The sequence below is a fragment of the Phyllostomus discolor genome, chromosome 6 (genome assembly GCF_004126475.2).
Source record: "Phyllostomus discolor isolate MPI-MPIP mPhyDis1 chromosome 6, mPhyDis1.pri.v3, whole genome shotgun sequence".
NCBI classification, from domain to species: domain Eukaryota; kingdom Metazoa; phylum Chordata; class Mammalia; order Chiroptera; family Phyllostomidae; genus Phyllostomus; species Phyllostomus discolor.
Genome location: NC_040908.2, coordinates 83,027,351 through 83,051,172, shown reverse-complemented (window position 1 = coordinate 83,051,172; position 23,822 = coordinate 83,027,351). Strand labels below are relative to the sequence as shown.

At 38.7% G+C, this 23,822-nt stretch overlaps 1 pseudogene; it reads left to right on the top strand.

The window, feature by feature from the left end:
- The first annotated feature begins 1,787 nt into the window (after positions 1-1,787).
- Positions 1,788-3,004, top strand: LOC114500500 (annotated as a pseudogene).
- Positions 3,005-23,822: the final 20,818 nt, after the last annotated feature.

Below are 23,822 nucleotides of genomic sequence, written 5' to 3'. Positions count from 1 at the left end.
AATTCAGTGAAAAGGAAAGCAATCTTTTATTTAATTTTTAAAATATCTAGGTAGATATTTGAAAAACAATGGTAAGGGGGGAGAAGGCCAGAGTATGACACCAAAAATAGCAATTTAAATATTAATATTACAACTATTGCATAGACTCCAGAACTGATAATAACACAAAAACAAAAATCTGTGACAAAAATCTCTTTACAGTACTATTATTACCAAGGTCATTGGGCCAGAAAAATATCCTTGTTCTCTGAAACATATGCCTCAGGTTGTTGAATTAAACTTGCCATAAGCAGAAGAGGGCACATAAACTTTGGTCCTGTTTAGTTTTTTTTCCTCTTTATTAAACCCCTGAAACTAATATTTTAATCTGACAGGCCCACGCTGTGTGGAAAGGCCCTGAGCCTCCTCCCCACTGCTCTTACCATCCCCAGTGCCTGGGGCCCAGGACCTCCAGCCCCTGGCAGCTGGGAAGGAAGGGAAATTAAAAAGAAAGTGGTGTTTTTTTGCTCACTCCTTTTAAATACTCCTCCAGAATCCCTTGTGTAGCCAGCATGTGTTGGCCTGGTTGCCAAGGTGACATACACATGTACAGCTCAATCCCTCCCCCACATTTTTGGTGGTGGGAGGTCCCCCATTACAAACCAGGAATTCAACCCACGAATGACTGACTTGGTTTACTGGATGATGCTCCAACCAGCTGAGCCACACTGGCCAGGGCTACCACATCCTTTCTAGGGCTTCACCCTATTTCCTGTTCTTGGTCCTAGATTTGAACCACCCTCCTTGACTGACTTCTTGCAGCAGATTGCTAACATACCAGATTTTGACCTTTCTGCTAGTTCTAACTCTCCACCTTCTCTTTGTCCTTTGGGTATCACATTCAATGCTATGTCCCCCAAGGTGACATTAGTTCCTCTAATGATAAGTGAGAAAATGTTGTTTTTCCTACTCTTTTCCTCCTTTCTATCACAGAAGCTCTTACAGTTTCATCTTGTAGACCACTAATAATAAAAATAAAACAAGGAGAGCTGCTCTACCTGAAGTTGGTTTGGGTCAGAATCTAAGAGGTGGCTCCTAGCTTTTTCCCATGCTCTTAAAGTCCCTGGTTCACAAAAAGACTGAAAACTGCCTTGTGTAAAGAATGTTGGATTTCCTGTTGTTAATAGATGAAAATTACCTGCAGCTGGAAGTCTTCAGATCCCAGCTCCACTTCCACCTGCAACTACTCTGTGACTTAGGCAAGTTGCTTTCTCTCCTGTCAGAGCGTTGGAGGTGAGGGGGTGGGCCAACGTAATCTCACTGGCTCGCCCCTTCTGAGCTAACATTCTATAGAATGCAAAGGGCTGGAGACTGTTAAAGATAAGTTATCCAGTCCTGCTGGGCATCCCTCTTCCTCAACACCATTTATCCTTCTGCCCACCCTGCTCTCTGTGCTTCAGAAAATGCTCTGTACTTGTAAGACGCTACCCTTAACACATTATTATTTCTAACAATAGCATTTCTACCAACCCTGTCATATTTTTTTCTCCGCCCAATGACTATATTTTCAAGAAAACAAACTTCTTCAAAATGTGCTGCCCTTAGGCTTTGTACATAGAACCACTGCCAGTCTTTTAAAACTGGGCGGCACGAGTGTCAGGCTGCTGGGCCAGAGCTGAAGCCAGTGCTTCATGGAGATAGTCTGCCGTATAAACATGACCACATACCCCGCATACCCCAAATGCCCATGGGGCTGGAGCTATGAGGGCCGTATTTCCAGCTTCTGGCCAGGCGTGCCACTGGGTGCCATGAACCTGGAGAGGCCCTGGTGGCGGGGACAGCATGTTATCAATATTCATCAATCCCTTTGGTACAAGAGGCTGAAGTTGTCCTCCTACAAAGGCCAGTGCCCTCAACTAAGTCTCAGAAGGTATTTTGCTGGCTTGATTGCCATTGTGAGCAATCGCTTCACACTCTGCTCTTCAATCCTTACACCTTGCAGTCTGTTTGCTGGACCCATTTATGGATTGGTATGGCATCTCTGTCCAGCAGCTACATTTAGTTGCACTTTCCTGTCTGCTTCTAGCAAATAAATCAGAAGAAAAAGGAGATAGTGTGCCTATGCTATAACAGCTCAACAGCCTGGGTTGTATGATTAATGTGAATCTAGTATTAGCAAAACAAAATTTGCTACATATATAACTATTATTATGAGAAACCTTTCAATGGAACCTATACCTTCGAACAGCCACCCATTTCATGGAGTATTATCTCTCTGAAGCAGTATACAAAACAGATCTTCATGATGGCTGGCCAATGATTTGCTTGGAAAAAATAAACTCTACATGTCAAGTGTGCAGATTACTTCCTGGAAGTATCTTTGCAAGATTATGCCTTTTGAAATTATGCATCTTCTTTAGTAGTTTCTGTATGTGTGGCTTCTTCAAGGATTATACTTTATCTTTCTCCAGCATGGCCCACAAGACTGCATGGTCTTACCACTTACTCCTGGGATTTCTTAGTGCAGTGCATTGAACAGCTATTGATTGCTCATGATAATGATGTGAAAGAAGCAAACAAACAAAGAGGACAAGCAGTACCTCAGTCAGCTCAACTAAGTGTGTTCCAGACAACCTCCCAGCCCTCGTGGCCAGTTCACTTTCAGCAACCTCACTATCTCTATCATACATATCAGACCTCACTGTGGTATCACCATCCTGTATCAAAACAACCGAGCAGTCAGCAGATTGTACATACCACACACACCTCATCTTATACACTACCAACATGTTGTGCTGGCTTCTAAACCAGAGCCTTGGGCACATGCAGACTGGTTTTGGGACATCACTGGCAATACCACTAGAAGTTAAACATTGTCTGAATGTTTCTTATAACCAGAGTTATCAGAGAAATGAACACTACCCTTGCATTACTCCATGTTTTGAAAGGTGATTTTATGTGAAGGTAACACTTGATCCAGACTGTTTTGTGACCTGAAGCTCTGAGACAAGCTTTTGGTAAACTCCTTTAAAGGAATTCAAATTACATCAGAACTCTTCAAATAGCAGCACTAGGAAGACAATATCACCTTGAATGCACCATGAGAACTAAGCAAACACTGCAAACACTTCAATAGTATATATGTCAAATTCTGTTAAATCCCTATGACAAAAATTTCAAGTCCTGTCTGATGGTCTAAATATTTTTACAATATTCAATACAACAGAAAGTTGGGACAGACTCTGCACATTTCACTGTTTTGAGATTTGACCTGTGGTTGGACTCTGGGCCTAATGTTGACTTACATGTGAGCAATTAATGTTTGTCTGTGGACTTGCCAAACAGTCTTTTTATGAAGGAAAGTTAAAGTATTAATTTTAAGAGTTTCTTTTTTAATTCTGCAGTTTTGAGTTATATTTTGATCCACAGTGAATTTTTGATTAAGTTTAAACTCATGAATCGCTATGCTATACCAACCTATTCAGTAAAAAAATTTTTTAGATTATTCTACATAACTTCCTGTCATGTGTAGCACAAGTACCTAGATTTGTGTACTAAAATTAAAGGTGAAGTAGATCTCTTATAATCATGGCCATAAATTTTTGTTGTTTTTTCCCTAAGTGATTAACCTCAAATCTTCAGAATTAAAGCACATTTAACTTAGGAAATTAATACTACTTGGAAACACTTAACTGTAATGCAACATGTTTTGGGAATGTTATACTATGGACTACCTTTATAATATAGATTAAATTTCTCCTGTGTTTAAAGACAAAGAGAAAATCCTAAAGGCAATAAGAAAGAAACAGTTACTCACAAGGGACCTCCAAAGAGGCTGTCAGCTGATTACTCAACAGAAACATTACAGGCCAGAAAAGAGTGGCATGAAGTACTTAAAGTAATAAAAAGCGAGGATCTGTAACCAAGACTACTCCATCCAGAAAGGCTTTCATTTAGATTGAAGGCAAAATAAAGAGCTTCCCAGACCAAAAAATAAAAATGCTAAAGGAGTACATTTCCACCAAATCAGCATTGCAAGAGCTGCTAAAGGAAGTGCTTTAAGAAAAAGAAGAATGGAAGAGAGAAGAACATAGGTACAAAAGGAGAAAATGGCAATGAATAAGTAGCTATCAATAATAACCTTAAATGCAAATGGATTAAATGCTCCAATCAAAAGATGTGGGGTAGCTGAATGGGTAAGAAAATATGACCCATATATATGCTGTCTACTGAAGACCCACCTCAGAACAAAAGATTTACACAAGCTGAAAGTGAAGAGATGGAAAAAAATAGTCCATGAAAATGGACCCCCCTAAAAAAAAGCTGGTGTAGCAATGCTTATATCTGACAAAACAGACTTCAAAACAAAGGCCATAATAAGATACAAAGAAGGCCACTACATAATACTAAAGAGATTGATCCAACAAGAAGACACAACCCTTGTAAATGTATATGCACCCAATATAGGAGCATCTAAATAGATAAACGAAATCTTGGAGGATTTTAAGGGAGAGATCGACAGCAATACTGTCATTGTAGGGAATTTTAACACCCCACTGTCATAAGTGGTTAGATCTTCCAGACAAAATATCAACAAGGAAACAGCTACCTTAATGATACACTAGATTGAACATTTCATCCCCAAGCAACAGAATACACATTCTTCTCAAGTACACATGGATTAAATTGTGGGACACATGGTAGGACACAAAATAAGTCTTAACAAATTCAAGAAAATTGAATTCATATCAAGCATCTTCTTAGATCACAATGGCTTGAAACTAGAAATCAACCCCACAAAACATTCCAATACATGGAGGCTAAATAACATGTTACTAAATAGTGAATGGGTTAACAATGAGATTTAGGAGCAAATCAAGAAGTATCTGAAAAAAAAAATGAAATTGAACACACAACAACCCAAAACCTATGGGACACAGTAAAAACAGTCCTGAGAAGGAAGTTTATAGCATTACAGGCCTACCTAAAGAAATAGAAAAATCTCAGATAAACAATCTTTCTCTATACCTAAAGACTAGAAAAACAATGACAAAGTCCAGAGTGAGTAGAAAGAAGGAAATAATCAAGATCAGAGCAGAAATAAGTGATATAAAGACTTAAAAAATAATTCAAGATATCAGGAGCTGATTCTTTGAAAATATAAACAAGATTGACAAATCTTTAACTAGACTCATGAAGAAAAAAAGAAAGAGGACCCAAACAAGTAAAATCAGACATGAAAGGAAAGTAACAACTGATACTACAGAAATGCAAAAGATTGTAAGAAAATGCTGTGAATAACTATATGCCAAGAAATTGGATAACTTGGGTGAAATGGATAAATTTCTAGAAATATACAATCTTCCAACACTGAATCAGGAAGAAGCAGAAAACCTGCATAGGCTGATAACAGCTAATAAAATTGAAGAAGTAATAAAAAAACTCCCAGTACACAAAAGTACTGGACCAGATGGCTTCATAGGCAAATTTTACCAAAGGAGAACTAACACCTATCTTTCTCAAACAATTCCAAAAAATTCAAGAAGACGGAAGACTTCCAAGAGCTCTTTTACAATTCCAGAATTATATTAATTTCAAAAGCAGGTAAAGACACAACAAAGAAAGAAAATTACAGGCCAATATCCCTGATGAACATAGACATTAATCCTCAACAAAATGTTAGCAAACTGGATCCAGCGATACACTAGATCACACACCATGACCAAGCGAGATTTATCCCAGTGATGCATGGTTGGTACAATATCCACAAATCAATAAAGGTGATACATCACATAAGCACAATGAAAGATAAAAATCACATGATCATAACAATAGATGCAGAAAAATACTTGATAAAATCCAGCACTCATTTATGATAAAAACTCAGCAGAGTGGCAATAGGGAGATCAAACCCTCCAGAATAAAGCCATATATGAAAAACCTTCAACTAACATTATACTCAACAGGCAAAAACTAAGATTTTCCCTTAAGATTAGGAACAAGACAGCGATGTCCTCTTTCACCTCTCGTATTCAACATAGTACTGGAAGTCCTAACCACAGTGATCAGACAAGAAGAAGAAATAAAAGGCCTCCAAATTGGAAAGGAGGAAATAAAATTGTCATTATTTGAAGATGATATGATATTTTACATAGAAAACCCTATAGGCTCCACCAAAAAACTATTAGTACCAATAAATGAATTCAGCAAAGAAGTAGAATACAAAGTCAATACTCAGAAATCAATGGCATTTTTGTACACCAATAATGAACTATCCAAAAGAGAAACTAAGAAAACAATCCCATTTACTATTTCAACAACAACAACAACAAAAAGTAAATAGGAATAAATTTAACTAAGGAAATAAAAGATTATACTTGGAAAACTGCAGGAGATTGAAGAAAAAAACTGAGGAAGATACAAATAAGTGGAAGCATATACTATGTTCATGGGTTGGAAGAATTAACATCATTAAAATGTCCACACTACCCAAAGCAATCTGTAGATTCAAAGCAATTCTTATTCAAATATGAATGACATATTTCACAGATGAAGAACAAATATTCTGAAAATTTATATGGAAACAAAAAAGATTCCAAACAGCCTCAGCAATCTTGAGAAAGAAGAACAAAGTTAGAGGGATCACAATACTTGATATCAAACTATACTATAAGGCCACTGTAATCAAAACAGCTTGATACTGCCATAAGAACAGACACATAGATCAATGAAATAGAATAAAAAGCCCAGAAATAAACTCACATCTTTATGGGCAATTCATATTTGGCAAAGGAGGCAAGAGGATACGACGAAGTAAAGATAATCTCTTCAATAAATGGCCTTGGGAGGCCTGGACTGGTACATGTAAAAAAAAAATGAAACTAGACCACCATCTTATACCATACACTAGATTAAACTCAAGATGGATAAAAGACTTAAATTAAGTTGTGACACCATAAAAGTCCTAGAGGAACACATAGGCAGTAAAATTTCAGATATCTGGGATAGTGATATTTTTGCCAATATATCACCTAGGGTAAGGAAAAAAATAAACAGATGGGACTGCATCAAATTAAAAGGCTTCTGCATGGCTAAAGAAACCATCAACAAAATGAAAAGGGAATCAACTGCATGGAGAACATATTTGCTAGTGATACACTGGACAAGGATTTGATCTCCAAAATGCAGGGTCCTGTACACATAACTTTTTTTATTACAAAATCATAAGCATGTAATTCCATAATACAACAATATCACACTCAAGCACACCATGTGACATTTTAGGTGATATGTTCAAATTAAAACCTTAAATTATTACACCCATATTATTACCCTACCAACCACACTCAAGAAGGCCTTACTTCTGCCAGACCCTGTATATAAGGAACTCATACAACTCCACACCAGGATGACAAACAATCCAACTATAAAATGGGCAAAGGGCCTGACAGATAATTCTCAAGGAGGACATACAGATGGTCTATAGACATATGAAAAAATGCTCAACATCACTAGCCATCAGAGAGATTCAAATTAAAACCACAGTGAGATATCACCTCACACTTGCCAAAATGGCTTTCATTAATCAACAAATAACAAGTGCTGGTGAGGATGTGGAGAAAAGGGAACCCTAATGCACTGTTGGTGGGAATGCAGACTGGTATAGCCACTATAGAAAACAGTATGGAATTTCTTCAAAAAATTAAAAATGGAACTGCCTTTTGACCCAGCCACCCAACAATTCCACTACTGGGAATAATACCCTAAGAATCCTGAAACACCAAGTCAATAGAATATATGTACCCCTATGTTCATAGTAGTGTTATTTACAAAAGCCAAGATTTGGAAACAGATTAAGTACCCATCAGTAGATGAGTGGATTAAAAAAAATAACAAAAAAATGTGGTACATTTATACAATGGAATACCATACAGCAGTAAGAAAGAAGGGATTCTTACCTTTTGCAACAGCATGAATGGAATTAAGTGAAATAAGCCAGTCAGTGAAAGACAAATAGCATGTGATCTCTCTCATAAGTGGAAATAATAAACAAAATAAACTACAAGCAATGTAGAACAAGGAGCATAGAAACATGGAATGGACTGACAGCTGCAAGAGGGGAGGGGTGAGGTGAGGACTGGTTGAAAGCAGGTGAAGCAATTAGTCAAAGAACATACATGTATGACCCACAGATATGAACAACGCTGTGGGGGTTGACTGGGAATGGAGGGCAGGCTGGGTAAAGGAAGGCAATGGGGGACAAACTAGGACAACTGTAATAGCATAAAAAATAAAATATTTAAGCCCTGGCTGGCGTAGCTCAGTGGATGGAGCTCGGGCTGCGAACCAGGCATCACAGGTTCGATTCCCAGTCAGGGCACATGCCTAGGTTGCAGGCCATGGCTCCCAGCAACCGCACATTGATGTTTCTGTCTCTCTCTTTCCCTCTCCCTTCCCTCTCTAAAAATAAATAAATACAATCTTTAAAAAATAAATAAATACATAAAATAAAATATTTAAATTTAAAAAAAATGTGCTGCCCTCTGCCAAGCAGGGGAGTGCCACATTATCTGGCATGGGTGCCGGCATTTAGGAGGCAATGATTTTCTTTCATGTGTCCAAGTAAATCTTTCCCCAACACTTGTAAAGCTGATTGCAGTCAATTTCCAGCAGGAGAAACAATCATTAAGAGGAAGAAACATTAGTAACTGGGAGATACTTATAACATTTAAAATGGGGGCTTTGCTTTTCCATTTTCCTGCTCCAGGTTGTTATTTTTCCAGTGTTCCAGCAGTTCATCTACTTGGAAAAAGGTAAGTGGAATGTATGTATATATTTGTGTATATTTAATACACACCTCTACAATGCAAATATTTTTAAGATCATATGCATATAATACACACATATATGTATAAAATCGATGTGTATTTAAACAAAACATATATGTTTATGTTCTTAATGTATACATGCACATATAGCCTTATATATAATGTATATGCAGCTTTTCTAAATGGGGAGAGAGAAGGAGGGAATGAAAGAGGGAGAGAAAGAAAGAATAGAGAGAGCTCCCTCCCTTTCATGGCTGTCCAGACATGAAAGAAAGCAGGGCAGGCTGAGGCTGAGCTCCTGCCTGGCCTCTGTGCCGATTCTGTGTACCTGTGTACCATATATGCCAGGCACTGTCACTTTTACCTCTCGCAACTCAGGCACAAGAGAAAGGAGAAAAAGAAATAAAATAAAACACTTCCTCCAAAGAGTGTAGCCACGGGAATCGCAGGACTAAGAGCAAATAATGATTTCCTTCTCTGCTTTTTAAATAAATACTGCTGCACAATGAGCTATTGGGCAGGACAGGTGCAAAATAATAGACTCTTTTTCTGGTCTCCCCAACCCCTCAGGGCCACTGCTAACAGCATCAGGTACTCAATTTTCTTTTGTTATTTAAAAATGTGTTTGTGGATTCCTGTGGGGCCGAGGAAGAGGGGGTGAATTCTGTTCTAGAATCACCAAGAGGATGCCTTAATTGGTATTTTTGCTTTATTAATGGAAAGCTACCTGTCGTCCCCAGGATTTGTCTAGCAGGGAGGCCTTTAATGCGTCTGTCCAATGCAATGGGGCTTGGAAAAAAGAAAGCACTCTAATCAGCAGTGCGTCTTGCAGGAGCAGCAGGACCTCAGGTGGAAGATGGACAGAGCTCCGGCTGGGAGAAAGGGGTCTGGGGTCCTCTTGGGATTCTGGTCATGCCCAAGGACCTCCTGGCCTCAGTGTCCTCTTCCAGGAACAGGGGAGGATAATTCACATCTTATCTATTTCAAAAGGCTAGTGATGAGGTTATTTTAAGCTCATACAGCCTTGAAATATCATAGTGCCTAAACAGAGTAAAAAGGCACAGTAATAAGAAAAATGTAATGGGGTATGCTTAATAATGTTTTTATCCAATTGAATGTAATTAATCCTTTCTAATTCCCTATTCTGAAAGGAGTTCATCACTTCAGATAAAGCCAGACACAATCATAGAAGCATCTGGCTGCAGAGGACCTGAGAGCACATCTCTTTCGGACCCTAACTTAGACTGGATATCTCTGGAATGGAGTCCAGTCTTTGTACTGTGTGTCCCTCACAAGCACTCTCCTCATCAAAGGGGAAAAGTGTAGCAAGAAAACCTGGAGAAAATATTTTGTTATTTTTGTTAATTGAAAAATATATAGATTTGCCCACTCCTTTTCCTCTTACAAAAACAGAGCCATTTGTACAGTCCAAGGTGGGAAATACAAAGATGCTCCCTCATTTTGTGTCTTTCATGTCAACATTGCAGGTACAATCCTCAGGGTGACAAACTGCAAATAAGAACTACCTTCAAATTTAAAAGGTTTTGAGAGGTAGATAGGAAGGCAGGGTTATTTGAATCTTTTCTTGTCCTTTTAATAGCTCTCGATCAATTAGAGGGAATTTTGAGGGGTTGGAGGAATCTTTCCTAGTTATCAATTGAATACTGGTTTACCTTTTGGAGCCAATACTGTCCCCTTGAAAGGCCCAGCTCTGCAGGAACAGCCTGCCTCATACAGCTCCCTCACACTGCTCTCAGAACCATCATTCTATCCATCCAGCTGGACTCCCAAGGTACATGAGCTGCTGTAATAAGATGGGCTGTAAGTCCATGGTCTGCTATGAAGCAAGACTAGGGGGACACAGTGTGTGTAGCAGTTGAGGCCCACCCGGTCCTCTGGATCATCTTTCTCCTTCAGTCCAGCCCTGGGCACTGTTTCCTTTTCTCCTCAGGATTTCTGTGGAAAGATCCTATACTACCTTCAAAGCCATACTTATCTTTGTCACTTGGTAAACTTTGCTGAGTATTTCCTTCTCCCTTTCTCTTTACATCTCTCCTTCCTGATTTCTATGTGAATAATACACAAAGCAACAGAAACTGGGGCTTTTGGTTTAAGTGCCAGGTACATTTTGCTAGGAAGAAAAGGGTTCAGGGACATGTCCAAAGCTTGGGGCGCCCCCAGTGGGAGTCAGACCCAGTGGGTTCTGTGGTCAAAACTGTTTACTTGGAGGCAGCAGAAGGGTGGTGCTGATGAGGTGGGAAGGTGCAGTGCATAGATAACTGTTCATCTGTGTTATAGACACAGAAACCAGTCAATTGAGGACAAGCTGTCTATCGCACAATTTTGTGTATGAATAGATCTAACTTTTCCAATAGTCTATAGCTACTAGAATTCAGTATATTCAGGCATTTAAGGGGACCCACTTTGCAGTCAGAGAGCTGGATTTTAGTTGGGATTCTGTAATGTACTAGCTATGTGGATTTTAGTTTGGCATTTAATCACTAAGGCATACTTTTCTTATCTGAGAAATGGAGATAATGGTAATGTCAACCTGATTACACTCGAAAAGTACTAGTACATAAGTAGTTAGCAAATATTGGATATTGTCTTAGATGACAGAAATTTATTTCTCCCAGTTCTGGAGGCCAGGAAGTTTAGAATCAGGGTACAAGCACCACCAGGTTCTGGTGAGAGCCCTTTTCCTGGTCTGTAGGTGACTGTCCTTTTGCTGTGTGCTCATATGGCAGAGATCAGAGAGAGAGGAAGCAAGATCTCTCAGGTCTCCCCTTCAAGGGCACTGATCCCATTCATGAGGGCTCCACAGTCAAGACCTAATCATCTCCCAAATGTCCCTCTTCAGACACATTACCTTGAGGATAAGCCTTCAACAAGGGAATTTTAGGTGGACACAAACATTCAATTCATAGCTAGGTAGGGTTATTATCTATCTCCTCCCCTTCCCATCTAACAAAAAACTTTCTGCATTTGGATATACTGTTAAGATTTTAGAAAGGTCTCCTCCATCCAGCCTGCTCTTCTAACCTCAATTGTTAACATCAGCTGCAGCCCTGACAAAGATTTTTAAAGGATGCACTTAACATCAAGAAATAGTTGAATGTCCCCTTAGAAATGCAGTCAAAAGACACAAACAGGTAATTTACAAAAGAAGAAACATAAGTGTTCAATAAATGGGAAAAAACCCCACTCAAGCCTTGATAGTAATAAAAATGCAAACAAAAACCAATTAAATTATACTCTTTATCCTCCAAAATGAAAAGGATTTAAAATGTGATGACACAAGTGCCATCAAGGGTGTGGAGGGGCAAGATACTCCTACACCATTGATGGGAGTATAAACTGATAGAACCTTTCTGGAGAACAATATAATGATATGAAGCATTAAATAGTCCTCCCTTTGTACTAAATAGACTTATTAAGGGGACAGACAGGAAAACCCAGAAATAGACTGAAATACACATAATTATTTATTGTATTATGAAGATGACATTTCCAATTAATGGAGTAAAGATGGATTTTCAATGAATCTGGTTGGAACAACTGAGGAGCTGATAAAATATTAAGTTAGAGCCCTACCTCACATCTTATGCCAAAATAAATTCCAGGTGGATTAAATATAAAATGTGAAAAAGGAATCTATAGAAGTACCATGGGAAAACATGGGAGCAATCATTTATAATCTGAGAGTGAGGAAGGCCTGTATTTCTACTAAGTTGTCTCAAAATTCATTTCCATAAACATGTGATTTATTAAGTAATAGAAAATGAGAAAATATTATTGTGTGAAATACAGCCCATATTTGTGACTAACATTTCTGTAAATAGAATCATCTTCTTGAATTTGCAAATTAAAAAGTTTCAGTGGCCTACTTTGATTCCATCACGTATTTTGAAATGTCTTCCACTTGGAAATATGGCCGTAACATGGGCAGATTATAATCCAATGGTGCAAAATCTGGATTAGACACTAGGAGCAAAGAAAATTTTATGTTGCCCTTTTTCTGAATTTCCTGGTTTTGAATACAAGTCTGTTGGGGAGGGAGAAACATTAATTTGAAAAGATTTTCTTCTTAATACTTTTCACAGTTTCTGATCTGAAACAATAGGGTTTTTTTAAAATTGAATTTATTTGGATGACATTGGTTCACAAAACATATAGGTTTCAAGTGTATGGTTCAATAAAACATCATCTGTACATGACATCGTGTGCCCATTGCCCCAAAGTCTCTTTCATGCCCATTTCCTCCTTTTGCCCACCTCTACTTACTCTCATCCCCCTTCCTCCTGGCTATTCCCACACTGTTGTCTGTGTGGGATACACACACACACGTACACACACACAAACATACATACACACATATAAATGGGTTTTTTTGCATAATCTCTGGTCTCTGAGACCCAGTAAATGATGATGAAGCTCAAGATCATGACCAGCAGCAAGAGGCCAAGAACAGCAAAATAAAGTTTCTGTGAGGTCAGAAATTAGGGTCAGGACTAAGGTCAGGGCAGTTCCCTCAGCTTCATACAAGCCCACTGACCTCCAGGCCTCTCCAACCAAGGTTTTGAGGGTAGACGTTGCAGGTTTCTTTTTTTGGAAAGCTAACGTTGTGAACATATTGAGTATTATGAAGTAATACCAGTAAAGTGTGGGGCAGCATTCTATAATCAAATGGTATTATTTCTGCAGCAAACAGTTGATTAATCACACTAAGTGAGATAGATAAAATTTCACATTAGCCTAGGTCAAGTTTTACAACTAAATGAGTTTTGACATTGAATTTATAAAAATAAATTTCAGAATATTGTGGACAAGATATTGAAGGCTTATAAATAAAGAGTGTTTACAAATAAAGAGATACCAACAATTCATTAAAATATAAACAACAAAATAAACAGAAATTCATAGAAAATGAAGTACAAATAGCTCTTAAATGAACAAAAAATTAGCAAACTCATTACCACATGTGAAATGCAATTAATTTTGCATTTCTACAAGATACCATTTGTTATGCATCATATATAAACATCTAAAAGGTTTTTTTTAAAGATTATTTATTTTTAGAGAGGGAAGAGGGGGGAGAGAGAGAGAGAGAGAGAGAGAGAGAGAGAGAGGGAGAGAGACAGATCAATGTGCGGTTGCTGGGGGTTCTGGCCTGCAACCCAGGAATGTACCCTGGCTGGGAATCGAACCTGGGACACTTTGGTTCCCAGCCCGCACTCAATCCACTGAGCTACGCCAGCCAGGGCTTTATAAACATCTAAAAGTTTGATAAAATATTGGTGTTGAGAGTGTGAGGAAACACACTTATATGTTGCTGATGGATATAAGTTTTAGTAAAACTTCTAAAGAGGTCTATTTAATAAGATCAATAAAATAAAATTAAGTATGCAAATCCACATCTAGGAACTTATTCTAGATGTGTTGGATAATAGGACACTGATTAAATAAATTATGATATAGTATATACATACCAACATGCAGTAAAATATTATAAATAGTTAATAAGAATGAGACAAATCTTTATATACTGATATAAAACAATACCCAAGGTATATTGTTAAGCGATAACAAACAAAATGCAGTAAATTGGGTTTATTAAGATACAACTTGTGGAAAAGGAGAGGAAAATTTGACAAAATTGCAGTTTTTATAAGTAACAGTGGTTGTGCCTAGGTAGGAAAACTGAGTGACATGGATATGAAAATAAGAAGTAGACTTTTCAGCATATACTCTTTTGCCCCCTTTACATTTCAACCCAGGTGCTATGGCCAAGAAAATAGAAGCTTATTTAGAATTATTCACATCATTATTTAGATAGACAATGTAATGTCCAATAGTGGTGGATTGGTTAAATAAATGATGATATCTCTATGATGGACTATCATGCAGCTATTGGAAATCAAGTTGTAGAAGAATGTTCATCAGCATGAAAAATAGTAGTGTTACATTGATAAATGTAAAACATAGAATAGAAAATAGAATGTTGCCATATTTTGAAAAATAAAAAAGCAAAAATTACATATAATTATATAAGCAAATATACCTAGGTAAAGATCAGAAGTATCCATACTAAAATATTCTTCTCACAATTATTTACTGAATTCTTATACATGAAAAATTCTTCAGGATGCTGGATATAGCCAGGTGAGCAACATTTTTGTGGTTCTGGTATTCATGGGTATAGTCTAGTGGGAGACACGCACTAACGGAGAAAGAAAAATAATAAATTTTTATGAAAAGTATTAAGAAGAATTACTCTACTCTGGGTGTTCAAGGAAGATTCCATTGAAAAAGTGACATTTAAACTGAAAACTGAAAGATGAAAAGCAGTCAGTTGTGTGGAAAGAGATGGATGGACAATTCAGACAGACAGAGAAGAATATGCAAATGTGGGGGGAAGTGCAATCATGGGAATGAGAGGGATTCAGTGAATCACACCAAGACAGGAAGAGAACAGCACATGAGAAGGTAGGCAAGGAGGGCACCACAGACGTTACAGTCTTAGAGCTACAGTAAGGAACTGAGGTTTTATTATAAATGCAATATTTTTGAGAGCTTAGTTGTCATTATAGCTGTCCTTTCATTAAACTTACACTTTTTACTCTGCTTTTAAGACCATCTCACCATCTTTGGTGTCCTAAATTTCAAATTTCTGGAAATGCTTGAATCTGTCTTTAAACAGTTCTGGAAAATTCTAAGCTATCAATCTACCCTCTTAACCTCTTTCACATTTTTAGTTCTTGTTTCCTTGTGCGCTTCCTTCTGGGTAAGAGGTGTCTGAGTTATCTTTTAGTTCACTAATTTTTTTTCTTCTATTATCATGTATGCTCTTAAACACAGCAATTGGGATTTTGTTATTGTATTTTTCATTTCTAAAAGTTCTATTTCAAATATTCTAGGTGTTTTTTATAGTTTTTTGTTCCATGAAGATATATTTAAGTTTATTATTGTTTTTTTCTCTGAATAATTAAACATAGTAAAGTATAAAATGTTTCTGTTAATTCATTCTAAAGTTCTTGAAGGTCTGTTTTGCTGTCTGTTATTGATACTGATTCTCCCACATGATACTTTTTTCTTTGTATCTTGGTATTTTCTACAATGTGATATTCATTGCTATTGACAACTTATTTCTGAGACTATAATTGAGTGCCTTCAGAACAATTTCTGGGATAATTTTCTGCAAAGAGAATTTATATTTTGTTTTGTCTTGTTTCTGCTTATGCTTACTCCCAAAGCTTGGCCACAGCAAAGCAAATATACAACTTTTTATGTGCCTTTCAGTTCATGTGAATTTAGCTCACAAATTTACTGCAAGACCATTTATTATTATGACTTCCAGGAGAGAGGTTATTTTCTCTCCTCTAGTCTTCTCAAGGATGAGGAAATCTTTGTTGAAGTCCCTGGGATGAGGCGGATACCCCTGAAGGTATAGCCCTTTTTCATTCCAGCTTAATGGCAGGAGGTATCCTATTATATGCCCCACTTTAAAAAGGCTTGGGGAGTTGAGTCTGTCTCCATCAACCCATGAGGCTGTAATCAGTTTATCCAGTTCAGGAAATGACATCAGAGTAAAAAATGTTCTACTTGATTTTGATATAGTAATTTGAGGTCAGTGTTTTGAAGCTTTTAAGAATCTTTTAAAAATTATTTATTATTTTTAATTGATTTCAGTAAGGGTTGTTCAAATAACTTAGCTTACCTTATTCTCAGAAACAAAAGTTTATTCTAAGTGCAGTTGGAAACCACTAAAGCTGTTTGCAGAAGAATTACTTGACCCAATTTACATTAAAAAGTAACCCTACAATATAGAGAATGGAGTGAAGGAGGCAAGAGTGAAATCAGCAGGCCTAATGAAAGACTATTGAGTAATCTAGGCAAGAAGGTGATTTGAGCTAAGGTGTGGCACAAAGAGGGAAAGCAATAGGTTGTAATATTTTATATAGGTTAGAATAGAAAAGGCTTGGGGATAGTGGGATATTGGGGGAGGAGGAGATGGACTATCCAAGATGACTATCAGTTTCTGCCTCAAATAATTATGTGGTTGGTGGTACCATTTAAGAGGTGTTATCATAGGACAGAAGAGACAATACAGGTTTGGTCCAGGGGTCATGCGTACATGTATGGGTGTGATTAAGAGTTCAGTTATAAACTTCTAATACTTGAGATTTATATGAGACATCCAAGTATCATCATTAATAGTGATTATTTCTGGGTGTTAGGATTTGGAGAAATTTTTCCCCTTACATTTTCACTATTAAGCAAGTATTATATTTATTTTTAAGGAAGTGTCATTTTAAAATAAATGTAGCCCCTGTATATCACAAAAATGACCATTCTTTTTGAAACTTTGAAACTAGTTACTTCCATATTAACATTCCCCTCTGTTTTTACCTTTCTATATTGTGAGTATGTAAATTGCACACTACTATCCTGCAAACTGTTTCAGTGTCAAAGACCTGTTTGATTCATTTCTCCTCACCTCTCCCAAGTAGCTATAAATTGATGTGCACATAGTTGATGCTTAATAAATGCTGAGTAAATGAAAACATTTACACATCTAAAACACGCAGCGATTATTTTTTCCTTGAATCTTGGACTATACTGGCCCTAAGGAGGCTGTGATCACAAACCATCATGTTTTTTATTCAGACCACCTATACCAGATAGAGCTTACCTTTTTTTTTGGTGTTTAACTCAGAGAAGGCAAGGTGGAGGCTGGACTTCTGAGACTCATTTCCGTCCTTTTCATTTGATGCATAGACAGGCTCCCTTTCCCCAAGGGCAGCAGCAAGCTAAGCACTGTGGGGACACCTAACAGGCCCAGGCAGGCTTGAGTGGCACCAACCTTAATGCATTTGTTTGCTTACAGTCTTTGTGACAGCACAGATGGTATGAAAAACCGCCTACTGCTAGGGAACCCCTGACAGAGCATGGGCTTGCCTTCCACCATAATGAGCTTCCTGTCTCTCCCACAAGAGCAGACTGTAATGATGACATTATATTTGGTGAAACCTGAAAGAGAATAAGGGTCTGGTTTCCTATTGGTTGTTTTATTGTCTCAACTATTGCACAAGTCTAAACCTTCCTAGAAATCCCCAGTGTAAACCTGAGACAGAGCAATCTCTCAGCAGCCATAGGCTCCTCATTCATCAGTTATGTATGTGCTGGTGTCATTTCAGGGCTGGACCATGGGAAGCCCAATAGCATGAACAGGTGTTTAAAAGTTCTCCCAGGCTCTCTCTATGGGATAGCAAGCTAGCTGTACAATGAAAACCAGAGAAGATGCCATAGTTTCCATAATTCTCTTCACCTCTTCTCCTACTTCCAGTGCTTTCTTCTCAAGCTGTAACTCCACCAGTTTAAAGATGGGGAGATTTTTTTCCTGTGTCTTTCCAGAAAGATGCTTTGTGCCCATTTTGCTCTAATGTTCTTGCTTTGGCAGCTTCCAGAGGGCCAGTGCCAAGGCTGTAGGCTATCTGGGGAGACACCCAGCTGGCCACCCTGAGGAACATCACCACAGAGACACAGAGCCAGGCACAGCCAGGCAAGAACAGCTGTTGCAATGGGACTTTGGAGAATGGAGGCCGGCTTGTGCTCCATGTCAGCAAGGCACTGAACAGCATCTGCAAAGCACGAAAAGCAAATGCATAATGCAGAACTGAGTGTTCCCACTTTCTGCCTCCTTCTTTGTTGTTCTCCCAGGATATATAAAATAGACGGCTTGTCCACAATTTCTGCCTACAGTCATGTCCTCAAATAATCCTATTTGTGGCCTTATTTTCCCATACCCAGGCGATTCAGGAGAGGCAGAGCAATATAGACCACAGTGGAGCTTAAGCCTGGTGGCAGAAAGGTGTGGTTGGGTTTCAGGTAATTGGTTTTCCAGGCTTCATTTTCTATATGCTGAGATCCCAGAACAAAAAACCTGGAGTTAAAGGTGAGGTGAAGTAACAAGATGAGGTTCTGGTGATGCTGGAACACCAGGTTTGACATACTTTGACCTAGGCACCAGGCACCAAAAGCCCAGCCCCCACTCATTTGCTCCTCACCCAAGAGCTTCTATCTAAAGCTCCCAGAGCTCAATTGAAAGCAGCAGGTGAAAAGTCAAATACTTCATTAAAAGCAGCAAGATACTCCATTGTAAACCCATGGTTCTTGCCCTTCAAAGATCAGACACTGGAATCCAAATCGGTTCTGGTTTCAATCAGAGATCAAATACTTAAGAGGTAGCTTGTGGTGTGCATCTTTTCAACATGCTGCAGAAAGCCCCTCTCATTCTCCTGTTTTTACCTTATTTTTATAGCCTATAGAGAGCCTTAGGAACTGCTGCTCACAATACACACACACATACATACACTCACTCACTCACTCATTGTATTGAGAATGGAAGAAGCAGGAAAACACTTCAAAAGTTAAGTGTAGGTTTGACTTTCAGGTTTATTGAATTCCCCGAAATTCTGTCTCTCCTCCCCAGAATGGTTAGTACTATTTGGAAACAACTTTAATCTGGCCAAAGGAAAGGAGAAAAGGGAGGAAAAGATACAGGGAGAGGGAGCTTTGGCAGAGGGAAGAGATGGAGAGAAAAGAGAAAGGGAATTGTTAATTTCAATTGATTTTCTGATAAGGTTTCATATCCTGAAGTGTGCTTCAAATCTGAGAAGTGACATCTGCTGAGATCTCCCGTCAGTGTCTGAATTTTCCTGAATGTAATTAGATCTGAGACAAGATAGAAGACTCAGTACGTGGCCCTTAGGGAGGAAATGGTCTTTGAAAAGAATTATGTTAATCAGACTAGCCTTCTTCTTGCATCTGTTCCGCTGTTATTCTGGGTAAAATTAATAGGTCTAAGGAAGGATGTGATCATAATGACAATCTGGTCTTCACAGCAGGAGGTTTTATAAAGGAGTTGAACTGTGCCTTGTTGAGAACACTTAAAGTAATTAGTTACAGGGCTACTCACTTTCTTTCCTTTTTAATAATAATAATGGTTATTAATGTTTACAAATTAAAGAGTCTTACTCCAGATGAAAGGAGTGCTGAAACGAAGCAGATGCTCTGCACCTATGTGCCTCACGCCCAGGGTGATGACACTGGAGCAATCCTCCTCTTCCTGCTGGATTGTCCTCCTCTCCCCCTCCCCTTCATGTCCCCTCCCTCCTGGTTCCCCAGGGCACCACCAGGAACAAAGTACCTGGAACTTGCAGAAGTGGGAGGAATCAGCAGAGCTTAGGGACAGAGGCTGACTCCTGACCTATATGCCCAGTACTTGACACAAAGTAGGTGCTCAATAGATATTTGCTGATAGGATGGAAGAAAGAAGAAAAGGGGGAAAGAAGAAATTCAGGAAGAAAGGAAGAAAAGAAGGAAGAAGGAAGGAAGGAAGGAAAAGGAAGGAGGGGGAAGGGAGGGAGGTGAGAAAGAGGTAAGAAAGAGAAAGAAATGAGAGATAAAAGAAGGGATAAAAGAGCAAAAAGAAGAAGGATGACTAGAAGTAAAACAAGAAAGAATAAAAAAATAAACTGTCTTGCTATAAGATATAATATAAAAGATGGGAGGGTTGATGTTTTAACTAAGTTCAGATCTCTCCTCTACTAGTCTACAGACAGGGGCAGGCAAACTACAGCCACTGGGATTACTCCTGCCCACCACCTATTTTTGTAAATAAAGTTTTCTGGGCTCATGCATTTACATATTGTCTGTAGCTGCTTTCACACTACACCTGCAAATTTGAGTAGCTGCAGCAGAGGTTGCACGGCCCTCAAAGCCTAAAAATCCAGTATGTGGCCCTTACAGAAAACAGTTTGCTAACCTCTGCTGTCATCTCTTGAGAGCAGGCATCCTGCTTGATTTGATTTTAAAACATGCTGAGTGGAACTGACTTTTCCAGAATAGAACTTCCCACCTGCTTGATATCCAGAGACCCTTAAGCCAAAACAAGTAGCTCTTCGGGGGCAGATGATGTGGCAGTGGGAAGAGGAAGGGATAAAGGAAGGTGAGCAGTGAGCTTTTAAATTTGCTTCTCAGTTTGAGCACAGGTTCTGAGAGAATGCATGTCATGTGTCTGCCAATGTCAATAAAGCTAAAAGGGGCTGCAGCAGGTCAAGTTTGGGAATTGAAAACCCACTGTCTCCTAACCGTCATAACCTTATTTAATTACACAGACAACAAACAAGGCAGTGTGATGCAAATGTAAGATTTGGAAGGAGGAGACTGAGGTTTAAGATCTTTCATTTACTGACAATGACATTTTAGTCAAATTATTTAACTTATCTGAGCTCTAGTCTTCTTACTTGTAAAATGGAGATAAAATACTATAACTTTAGAGTCCCGGTGTGTTAGATGAGCAAAGTGTGTCAAAGTACTTTGAAAATTACATAGTTCTTATGCAAACAATTATTACATACTTGTTATAATATTTATGTAATAGTTAATGGGCCTGGATAAACCAGGTGCTGTGTGGTGGAAATGCAGATGTCAGTCTCCAGAGCTCTGGCTCTAACAGATCACATGCTTAGAGACATTTTTGGTAAAGTCTATCAAGGCAATCAAACTTTGAATCTGTATAATACTCATCCCCAAACCCATTGGCATAAAACAACAAGCATTAATTCCTTGCTTACACATTTGCTGGTCAACTGGAGTTGACCTACAATGGGCTGAGTCAGGCTTGGCTCCAGTTTGCAGGTCTGATTCAAGGAGGATGTGTCTCTTTGGAGCAGTCGCTCCCCATGGCATGTTCTCTTCAAAATGACAGTCAGTAAGAAACAGGAATGCATGTTCTTCTCCCCATGAGACTAAGGAAAGTCAAATGGCCAAGCCCAACATCAGTGGGGTGGGAGAGCATACTCCGCCATGGAGGTCTTTTGGAGGGAGTAAATATTTGTTGACAAATAACCCTCTATAGAAGCCAAAACATTAGCTGAGCAGTGGCTAGTGTCACCCGAGCTATCGTTTTGATGTTTGTTAGTAGACTGTCGCCAACAGTGGGGCTGTAGGTCTACTTGCCAATCTTGGTGAATAATTTCATCTTGACCTCACACTTTCAATTTTCCATGTCTAGATGCAATGCATTATTAAGTAAGAAAAACACTGCAGTTTCTCCAATAACCCAAATTCATTGATGAAGTTTTATAGAAAAAAAACACATTATTTAAGAACAAATTTGGGTTATTTGGCAAGTGTAGGTATACTAAAGATGCAGGACAACTGAGTACAATGGTAACAAGGAAGGAAAGGGAGCCAGGACTATACAATCAGACTCCAGCAAGAGAGCTGAGGTCACCTGAAATAAGAATGACAGCCATGGGTAGGGGGTACCAGTTAATTAATTATACCTCTATTTAAGAAACAGGTTCTGTTCTCATGTCATCCTCACTATTCTCTGGAGCTAGATGGAGAGCTATGGCATCATCGGGAAGGGGAGGGGAAAGCCAGCTTCCCTGTATTTTTTCTTTTCTTTTCTTTTCTTTTCTTTTCTTTTCTTTTCTTTTCTTTTCTTTTCTTCTTTTCTTTCTTTCTCTTGTTCTTGCTCCACCAGAAGTAAGGATGGGGTTACCATAGGATCAACAGCTTCATAAATATGCAGAAGAAAGATGAATCACCCTAAAATCCAAAAAAAATTAATTAAAATATAAATAGACTTGTTTGTTTCAAGGATTTGCAATGAATGCTTGACTCATTCTGAGGATTAATCAGTGATAGGTAATTATATTTCACACACACTCATATTTATACACATAAAAAGATAGCCCTGTTCCCCTCTAAGCAACAAGAATGCAAAAACTATGTGAGCTTTCTGGTTAAAACAGAGGTGAAGCCATCTAAGGCTCCTTTCTGAGTTTGAGAGTTCACTTCATACCTGTTGCTGAGCTACTGGCACAGGAATTGGGTTTGGGTGGGGTTTTTGCTGGCATCTCTGAGCACCTTTCCTTTCTTCACCCACCTTCCTCTTCCCTTTTATTGTCCTCCTTCCTCACTCCTTCTCTTTCTTTCTTCTCTCCCTTCCTTCCTTTCTCCCTGTTTCATTTCTCTTGAAGTTTTTTCTCCTTGAAATTTGACTTTTTTTTTCTGCCAAAGGAGATAAACAATCTATCAACGCATGGACATTTACAAAGGCTTCATCATTGTGTCAAGCTCTGCAGTTGCCCGTAGGGTGAAGAAACCCAAGCCCTGTCATGTAGGAACTCAATCTAGGGAAGTTATTCTAAACTGGGGATAATTTTGCCATTTCAGGAGACATTTGACGATATCCAGAGACATTTTTGTCATGGCTTCAGGTGGATGCTACGGAATAGTGGGTAGAGACTAAGGATACAGATAAACAAAGGAAAGCTTCCCAAGCACAAAACTGTCTGGCCCTAAATGTCAATAGTGTTGAGGTGGAGAAACCCTGGTCTAGAAGGAGAAACAAAATACAAACACATTAAAATGTGACTTTCTTCCAGACTATGTGGAGTGAAAGACCAATATGTAGTAAGGCACTTGGATTCAGGTAAATTGTGGGTCTTGCTTCTCTTTCTGGTCTCTGGCTCTTTCCAGCTATGCAGGTTCCCAGCTTTGCTGCCACATTTAAGCACTTGGGATTCCTGATCATAGTGCAGTCTCAGGAATGAAGTCCCTGTCCCCTAAAATATCATTTCCTGAGCCCTCCTGGTAGCTCACTATTTGACCATCTGGCCACCTGTCCAGATCTGCTCATCTCTCCTTCCCTCCTTTCCTCTCTCCCTCCATCCATCTATTTATCCATTCATTTATCCAACCAGCAGCATTTACTTGGCACTATTAGAGCTACTCAAACTCTACAATGCATACCTCACTCTCAGATTAGAGTTCTTGGGAAGGAAAAAATCCACATATGGCATGTGAATTGGAAGAGAATGTGAGCTAAGCATTCTTTCAGAGTGACTTTTGTTAATGCCCATGGGCAGTGTGCCAATTTTCCTCTCTTGTTAATGCCTCTAATTCCCCATCTGTTAAATGGGAGTACTACTCCCACAC